This window comes from Adiantum capillus-veneris, chromosome 28, assembly GCF_014529385.1.
Source record: "Adiantum capillus-veneris isolate H3 chromosome 28, ASM1452938v2, whole genome shotgun sequence".
Lineage (NCBI taxonomy): Eukaryota > Viridiplantae > Streptophyta > Polypodiopsida > Polypodiales > Pteridaceae > Adiantum > Adiantum capillus-veneris.
This window is the reverse complement of record NC_140958.1, coordinates 38845890-38855824: the sequence shown is the minus strand read 5'-3', so window position 1 is coordinate 38855824 and position 9935 is coordinate 38845890. Positions and strand designations below refer to the sequence as shown.

Below are 9935 nucleotides of genomic sequence, written 5' to 3'. Positions count from 1 at the left end.
AAGTTGCGTTTCTATATGGTAAGATAATTGCTAGATGAATCAAGAGAGTTCAAGCTCACTTACTAGTTTGAGATGTGTTATGAAACTAGCAATATTTCTAGCAACTCGAAGATATAAAATAGTAATTTATCTAGTAATTTCAAAACGAAAAGTAATAATCCTCCTAGCACTCCCAAACTTACCTCAACACCCCTACTTCTCGGTGAAAGTATTCATACTACAACCTATTAAAATACCCAATCTTTCAAATAATCAATCAATCCTCATCACTTCGAACAATCCACAACAAGTACCATGGAACATAGCACTTGGAACAATCCACAACAAGAGACATGACTCACAAGTAACCTAAACCCCTACAAAGCCACACAAAACTATGGCCGGATATCAGTATTCCCGGTTCACAATCAACTTACAAAGCATTTGGCCTTATAAAAATAGTCGTTATACACTATAAGTCCATACATCAGCCAAGACACGACTTCATCAGGCAATAATACACATTTGTAAGAACTCTCCCCATTGCATACATCGGCCCGTAATGCAAGCTGCAAATTCCACCTGAAAAAATCAGCAACTCCATTGACCATTATGTCTTTCAATATATTCCATGTCCTTCATGTACAGTTACCTACATATTTAGCCACCATAACGATATATGCACACAACTCAAAGAGACATGGCCAACGAGCATTCAATCTTCATTCATACAATTACATAAAGCATGTATAGATGTGTGTTTTATAAATGAGAGTATGAGGGAGTTACCTAATATACCAGAGTTTGGCATGTCAACCGAGTGCCCAAATGATGCTCGCAATCACAAAATGGCTGCTAATGGTTTCCAACAATGGCGTGTCAAAGTGCATGCACTTGTGTTTACCTTGCTCACACAAAACAATTTTGTACACAAACTAGCAGACCAAGGCACTAGACCACAGCTGTAATAGAGAAGAAACGTGCCATGTAGAATCACATTTGACATCCTCGAGGATCCTTATAGCCTACAACTGGAACAGCTCCTGCTCTCAACTAGCAGCACTATTGCCTGTAACCATCACGTCTTTTCCAATCATTGATGCAAGCACCATCAAGTTATAAAGTACCGATAGCTTACACACTTAGCAATGCATTAGCTACTTCATACATATGTGCATCTTGATGTTCAGACCAAGTTTCATGATTCAATACATATAAGCTTTTCTTGGTACTTGAGTTAAGAAACTACAAGCTTACCTATCTTTTAGCCCCTGATCTGTTGAAATAATGGCCAAAATATACATGGAAAACTCAATCCAAAGCTTTAGTAGTTGTTCACCTTGCTTGTACTCAAAATCGACAGCACCCAAATGAGCTTGGCAAGCAGTGAAGGCCACATCAGTATTAGGCACTGCAAGGGAAACACTAATGTTTTGCCGGTAGCTCCTCCATCCGTCCATGCATACTGCAAAGGTCACTCAAGAAAACACAACATACGATGCATAATTGCAACATGAAGGCCATTCCATACAGTAATCCTATTCCAAACCTCTTAGCAAAGCCTGCTTTGATTCCCAACTTCTTGATAGATCGCAAAGCACCTGAATAGGATTGAAATACTTTTTTCTCTCCAACAAAAGAGTTCATTAACCTCATTTGTGCAATAACCTGCAAGAGATATATGTGTACCTTGAACAAGCAGGCAGGGGAACGCAACCTTGATGCAACACGAGCGTAATAAAGGTTCTAACCTTGAAAGACACTTCCGCTATTCATGAGTATGCTCCTTGGCTTCTAACATCAATTCCAATCATCACATAGGTGCAAAATACTCAAGCCAACACAATTACTGGCCACACCGCCAGAGTGATCAGAGATAACTGTCACACAGAGAAATTCAAGCATTATACTGCACACAAATTGACCATACGATCAGAGTCAGAAAAGCTGTAGATTGAGTGAATGAGCTTGCCGAGGAAAAGAGGCATGGTTGCCCCATGCGCAGTGCCCATCAAGCCATCTTCCAGTATAGCTACTGCATCCACCCAGTCCGCCTGCTTAGAGAGCTTGTAGAAGGCCATTGGCCGCTGTGCAGAGTCGCATTTCTCTCTCTCTCTCTCTCTCTCTCTCTCTCTCTCTCTCTCTCTCTCTCTCTCTCTCTCTCTCTCTCTCTCTCACACACACACACACACACACACACACTCATACACACACACACACACAAACTGTAGTACCGGAGGGTTTGCGTAGTCCATTCTCTACACAATCGGAGATTGCAGGCGTGGCCGCACCTTGCACGCCTCATCGTCGTGGCGGGATCACTGGGCTTCTTGCAATTTTGCGCAGACCCTTTACCTCTAAATTTTAAAATTTGTGAAAGACAAAACCTAAAGATCATGGCTAAGTTAAAAGAAGAGGACCGACACAAAAGCACAGGTGATGGTAGACATGATAGAAGAAGTGAATTTCAAAATACAGAGGATGGCAATATTCAAGGAAGTGATGATGATGGAGATTTTAGTAGACATGATTATGATTGTAGTGGATTGTAGCGGAAGAACTAGTGATGATATTGTTGGTCAAGGGCTGTTGAAAAAAAAAAACGTTATGCTTGGCATTGCCTTGGTTGATATGTATGAAACATGTGGTAGGGCCAAGAAGCTATGAGTTGTTTTGAGCAGATGGGAAGCAAGAGCATCTCTCCACATGCAATCACCACCTATGATTGCATCTTGAAGACATGTGGCAATTTGGAATACATTGAGATGGGCAAAATAACTCATGATGATATTGTTAGTCGAGATGATATAAATCCTAGCTCTTCAAAAGGGCGTCAACCAATAAAAAGAAACTTTTTGGGCAAGGAATCTTATCCTTGTATTATGAATTGGCCTTCAATGGGTTTCAAAGGGTTTTCTAGGAAGTACTTGAGATATAACCTACATGCTCACAAATTAGATACACCTAGATCATTGTGGATCTCTTTGAAGGAATGTATCTAGAGGCATCTATTGGATCTTTTGAGTTGAACTTTGTCTAGTTGGACATAGCTAAGTGTAATTGTCTGCAACCAAGCCCAATAGAGTTAGTCTGGGTACATGTTCAAGGAATTAGAATCTATATGAGTCTAAAGATATGAAATTCATTGCAATCAAGTATAAATTGGGTGCATTTAAGTCAAAATTGGTGCCACCTGGTCACATCCTTCAACTTTTGATAGATATCAACATCTTGCATTGACGAATAAGACCTATCAATCCCTTATTGGAAGCTCATATGACAACCGGTTAGAGGAAGGATTATCAAAACATGGACTCAAAGAGGAGCAAGTATTAATCAAATCCACTACAAGAGGCTATTCATATTAGCGACGCTCAAAAAAAAAAAATCCCGGCGTCGCTATGAGCGTCGCAAATTTACAAGTAAATTTGCGACGCTCATAGCGACGCCGGCTGGGCTAAAAAAAATAATAGAGAGCGCCCAAAAACTTAGATCTCAGATCTGAGTTTTTGGGCGCCCTCAAGCAAGGAGCAGGTAACGCTCTCCCTCTCTCTCTCTCTCTCTCTCTCTCTCTCTCTCTCTCTCTTTCTTATCCACACACACACACACACACACACACACACATGAGGAGAGTAAGGAGAGCCAGGTATGATCCTTCCCTCTCCTCACTCTCATGTTCCCTTCCCCTCTTTCTCTCTCCCTCTCTCTCTCTCTCTCTCTCTCTCACACACACACACACACACACATAGTGTTTTTGAGAGAGAGAGAGAGAGAGAGAGAGAGAGAGAGAGAGAGAGAGAGAGAGAGAGAGAGAGAGAGAGAGAGAGAGAAAGAGTACAAACATAAATAAAAACGCACACAGACATACATAAACAAAGAATGCACACACACATTGAGAGAGGAAAAGAGAGAGAGAGGATGCATAAACAAAAAACGCACACATTGAGAGAGGAAAAGAGAGAGAGAACATGCATAAACAAAAAACCCACACATTGAGAGAGGAAAAGAGAGAGAAAACATGCATAAACAAAAAAACGCACACACATTGAGAGAGAAAGAGAGAGAAACTAATTTAACGTCGTAGGAAACTAATTAAAATTAAAAGACCTAAAGATCTAGCCGACGAGGAGTTGAACTCAAGACCTATTATTCAAGAGGGAAATGGCATAACCAATCTATCATACTTGGCATGGGTGATAGAAAGGTTATACCATTTATCTCTTTTTATTGGCACACACATCCACACACGCGCACACACACAAGAAGAAGAGAGTTATAACGTCGTAGGAAACTATCATAAAAGACATTAAAGATTAGGTTAGATGTAGATTTATGTTAAATTAGATTTAGGTTTATTTTTAGTTAGATTTACGTTTATTTATGCTAGATTTAGATTTACGTTATATTAGATTAGATTTAGGTCTCCATAGACTGCGATGCCTGCATGAAGCGGGTGAAGAAAGCCCTCAATGGAATATAGGGTATTGCTGCCTTCACTCATGGTGGGCTCCGTCGATCCAAAAGTACTGGTGAAATGTCTTCAGAAGAGAGGGAAGAAGGTGGATCTTCAGGGTGGCAAGAGTCACTACATCCCCGACAATGACCATCTAGACAACCTCTAGTCATTCAACAGCAACTTCAAAGTTAGTAACAAGAGCAAGAACGGTCCAAAGGGCCAATTGCTGTCGTCAGATGTGGATGGAGATGAGGCAGGGTCACCGCCGGAAGTTAACTCTCACATCTTTAGTGATGAGAATGCCAACTCTTGCCGAGTTATGTGAAAAATTATGTGTTAAATCAGTTTTAAGGTTCTTATAATCCCTGCTAGTTTAGTTCTTTGTTTTTAATATAACATAATTTACATTAGATTTAGATTTATGTTATATTAGATTAGACTTAGGTTTATTTAGGTTTACCCACACACACACACACACACACACACACACAAGAAGAAGAGAGTTTTAACGTCGTAGGAAACTATCCCAAAAGACGTTAAAGATTAGGTTAGATGTAGACTTACGTTAAATTAGATTTAGGTTTATTTTTAGTTAGATTTACGTTTATTTAGATTTACGCTTATTTACGTTAGATCGAGTCCACGCAGGAATTACTTACGGTTTAGGGTTTAGAGTTAGACGAACAGTGAAAAGATCTACTGTGAAAAGATGTTAAGATGCTGTGAAGTGCTACAACTAGAGAAGAGGCAAAGGGGTTTTTTCCACTACATGCAGTATCATGTATACGTGGGTCTGTAGATTTCTTGTACCCACAAATATAGGTATTGACCAATAAAGACGAGATTATAACCCGGTGGTTCTAATCTCCGTGCACCTCTAGACCGAGGTGTGCGGGGATTGGACATGACTAGAGAATGTGAGGTAGAGAGAGAGAGAGAGAGAAGACGAAGAATGCCAATAGAATATTAAATTTTTTGTCCAGGTTATAAGATTTTAATCCTCATTATGAGTAGTGACGAGGATGTGGGACCGTCCAACCGAAACACCTATCTCTCAACGAGGGTCTTATGTCCTTGTAATCAATGCAAGCATGCTGTGCGACGGACAGGACATGATTCTTTGCAGCACGTTCGCAAATTTGGCGAGTTCGATCCATCTATTATAGATCGAGTTGTTGCCAATTATAACTCGTCGGACTCTGACGCTGGCCAACAAGCAGCAATCTTGCAACCCAATAGACGTGTTCGCAGGCGCTTTGGTCAAGCAACATATGTGAGGCCACAAGATGTAGCCTCTGACAGCTCGGGGGATGATCATGCAGAGCACATTCCCAACGAGGCAATGTTTGAGCCCGAGATTGATGAAATGATCGAGACGATCATGGATTCAGAAAGGCTTATCTATGATGATATGAAAAGTGAAGCCGATACGCCATTGTATAATGGAGCACGTATGTCTAGATTGAAAGCACTCCTTGTTCTTCTCAACATGCACGCAAAGTTTGGATGGAGTGACACTAGCGCGTTTCAGGTGATCTATTACAATTAGTTTACTTTAATAAAACTCTAAATGTATAATGATCTGATAGATTTTTACACGACTGTATCGTATTTTTATGTTGTGTAGATTGCTTAAAGGGAACATACTACCAGCTGACAATGTGATGCCAGATTCCCCAGATGAAGCAAGAAAGATTTTGCGAAACTTGGGGATGGCTTACAATTCTATCCACGCTTGTCCTAATGACTGCATTCCTTTCAGAGGGGAATACATAGACATGGAGAAGTGTCCGAAATGTGATTCCGAAAGATATCGAGTAGATCTCCACGGGATAAAAATTCCACAAAAGGTTTTGCGACATTTTCCTCTGCTTCCTCGCATCAAGCATTTGTTCGAATGTAAGTCCATGGCCGCCCTAGCATCATGGCATGAGGAGAATAAATCTTCGGATGGTGTGCTACGAATTCCTGCAGAATGCGCAGCCTGGAAACATATAGATGCAACATGGTCGGATTTTGCCAGGGAAGCTGGAAATTTGCGCTTAGGACTGGCTATGGATGGCATAAATAGCTTGTGTGCATGTTTGAGAAACATTTTTCTACTACCATGCTAACCATTCAGGTGCATCTTCTTGTTCACATAGTTGATGAGGTGGAAATAGCTGGCACAATTCATTCCAGATGGATGTTCTTCTTAGAACGTTTCATGAAATCGCTTAAGGGATATGTGCGTCAAAAGGCACGTCCGGAGGGTAGCATGGCAGAAGGTTGGTTGGTATCAGAGTCCCTAGTGTACATTGGAGAGTGGCTAGACGGATTTGAAAAAGCCCGGGACACGCTATGGCGAACCATAGATGATGAGTGCATATCTGGGATTGTCATGTGCAATCTCGGTGTTGAGAAGAAGATGACAGAAGATCTAGAGGCTAAAATCAACCGATTTTGCATGCTTCACAATCCAGTGATGCAAAAGTGGATTTCACAATATGAGGATGCAAAGCAAGAGCGACAAAGGGCACGAATCGAGTGGAGACGGGGAAGACGACCATCAATGCACTATTCGACGGGTCTGGAGAGCCTACCAACATTCATGAGCTTAAGATGGTTGCACAAACAATTGAAAAGCGCACAACAATGCGGTGACGAAGTGACTGAGGAAGAGTGGGAGTACTCTCGGGGTTGCGCGACCAAGGTAAGTTTGCAATGTACGACTAGCTAGTGACTTTATTTTTAAACGTTTGAACGGCCACTCATAATCTTTGTTCGTTGTAGTATAAGTCATACATAGCAGCATGGTGTAAAGTTCGACATTTTAGGGTGGAACAGATCGACAAAAAGCGTTTTACTCAAGATTGTGGAATCATGGAAAAATTTGAACAGTCTAGTCACCGACGTTCCTCTGATGCAGATCCTGTGGTGGCGGAACTCACTTACTTCGGCACGCTACAAGAGATTTTGAGGATCGATTCACTACAAGAGGTTGTGTGCTCTTGTGACGCTGTTAGAGACGGAAATACACTGGGTTTTTATAACCCCCGGCGTCGCTAAAGGCGTCGCTAATAGCGTCGCTACGAGAGAGTCGCTATGAGCGTCGCTATAAGCGTCGCTATATAGCGACGCTCATAGCGACACTACAGAGCCATAAATAGCGACAGTTATAGCGACGCCCGAGAGAAATTTTTTTTGTTGACAGGGCATTGAATGCCCTGCCACCCATCAACCATATTGTACTTGATTCACTTTTTTAAAAAAGTGCAAGGGTAGATAATAGACCCAAAATAGTCACCCACAAGACGCATTGTTTGCAAAATTGACAAGCGTAAAATTGACAATTGTACACATCATAGGCAAAATGAATTGATTGGAAAATGTAATAATGACAATTGTACAACATCATAGGCATAAAGAATTGATTGGCAAAATAAAATACGGTGAAAAATTTAATAATATACATGGTTCAAAAAGACGTATAAAATCCGTCTCATGATACATAAGCTATGAGAAACCCTAAACTAATGCTATCTAGCTACGGCTAAACTGACGTCGTCTAGTCAGACGTCTCATTGCGTCCAAGCGGCGTACTGTCGGATTCTGCAAAAAAAGACAATAAGACAGCTTTCAGTAAGTATAAACATATAACGACATTTATAAAACAATACAAAAAATAGAAAAGAGTAAACCCTAATACTAACCATGCCGCCGGGAGAACTGAGAATGTCCATCAGGGCGTTTAAGCCCTTCCTACCTGCGTACTCGCGCTCGTACGGTGTGGGATCACGTCCTGTCATCGACCACTGTCAAAACATACAAAGATTTCATTATGTTAGAATTAAAAAACTCATAAACCCTAAACTATCGAACATAAAGAGCAATGCGAAAACACTTACAAAATCAACCTCAAATGATGCCCATCCACCGCTCCCCAAGTGGTGCGAGCTCCCTGCCTCTACTCGCGCTCTGGCTGCATCCTTTTGCTACATCCACTTGTCGGGATTCTCGCGCGCTGCTTTCTTCGCATTCTTCCAATCTTCTTTGGCCAGCGAATCTGGCCTGTTCCACCCATGCTTGATTTCTTTTTGCACTTCGGAACGCTTGTGTTTGCAGTATTCGCGCATTCGTATCTTCATCAGGTCTTCATTGAAGCGCTGATCCCGTGTTGGAATGGGAAACTCATCATGAAGTAACGGACGTCAGGTGTCTCCACCGGAGTCTTGGCCCCGAAGCGAGGAGTGTCGAGTAGGGTCGCTCCTGGCGGAGTAGGTAGAGGTGTGTAGCTGCTAGGAACAGTCAGCCGCGCAAAACCTGGCGTAGATGGCGATGCTGTGGCTGGTGTGGGGGCGGGCAAAGAAGGGGAGGGTAAAGAGCCTCGTCGAACACGAGGCGGTGTGGAGGCATCAGCGGCGGAACCCCCACAACAACCGCCACCGCCACCACTAGAGCGCCGGTGTCTAGACAAGTGTGAAGATCGTCTCGTCGACACCGAAGCTTCGGAGCGCGCCGAATGCTCCGAAAGAGAGGGAGATGCGGATGGAGTAGGAACGCGTGATGATGCGCCAGAGCGATGACGCTCCACGTACCACTGTCTCTGCTGCGGTGACAAAGAAGAAAGAAACTCCTCATCATCCATACCTACATTAAACACACGAATATTTAAACTTAATATTGAATGAATAGAGTAGACAATGACGCAAAGACCATTAAATACAATGACGTAATGATGCATATAAATACAATGACGCAATGAATTGAGTGATAGAAGAGGCAAGTCGAAAACTCAGAATTTTCAATCAAAAGATGTGAGCGCGAGTAGAAAAGAGCGTTATACACCATGGAAGGTACTTAGAGAGACAGATCTTTTACAACACGGAGCAAAATTGTTCAAATACAATATTTGTGGCTTTAAGAGATCTCTCTCTCATCCTCGCATAACTCAGCATAACTTCCTATATCTATATAGAGCTCTCCGTTTAAACACATATCCTCTGTTTCATTTTGTAGCTCCTCTACATGCACCCCATATAGAGTAGTAGCATCTTGATGCTCGTCTGGCACCACCGCAGCGGCTTCTGATTGAGCATCTTCTCTGATCTCCTCCATTGATGCCATTGTGATTGGCGCATGGTAGCCTTCATACGTCCTTGCACTACGAGGGGCTACTTCTATGACGTACCACCAGTTTGATGTAGACTTTGAAGGATGAAATATTACCTGCCAGAGCCACATAACTTACATGAGAGCTTTCAAGCACATAACTTGTAAAAGGGGGATGTTAACTATTTACATGCTTACTTGCTCACAATGCTTGGGTAGTATGAAAGTGTCTCTTAGGTCACTCCATTTCTTAGTAGAATCCACCTCAAGAAAACCAGACTCTCCTGTACGCACAGTAGCGTTGCAACCCTCCATGATTATCTTGAACCATTGCACGTCGAACAAGTCGACAAAAAATCCTCTGTAATCGATCCTCAAAATCTCTTGTAGCGTGCCGAAGTAAGTGAGT

General features: G+C 42.1%; 1 pseudogene; it reads right to left on the bottom strand.

Annotated features, from left to right (window-relative positions):
• Positions 1-997: 997 nt before the first annotated feature.
• LOC147420315 (uncharacterized) lies at positions 998-1999 on the bottom strand (annotated as a pseudogene).
• Positions 2000-9935: the final 7936 nt, after the last annotated feature.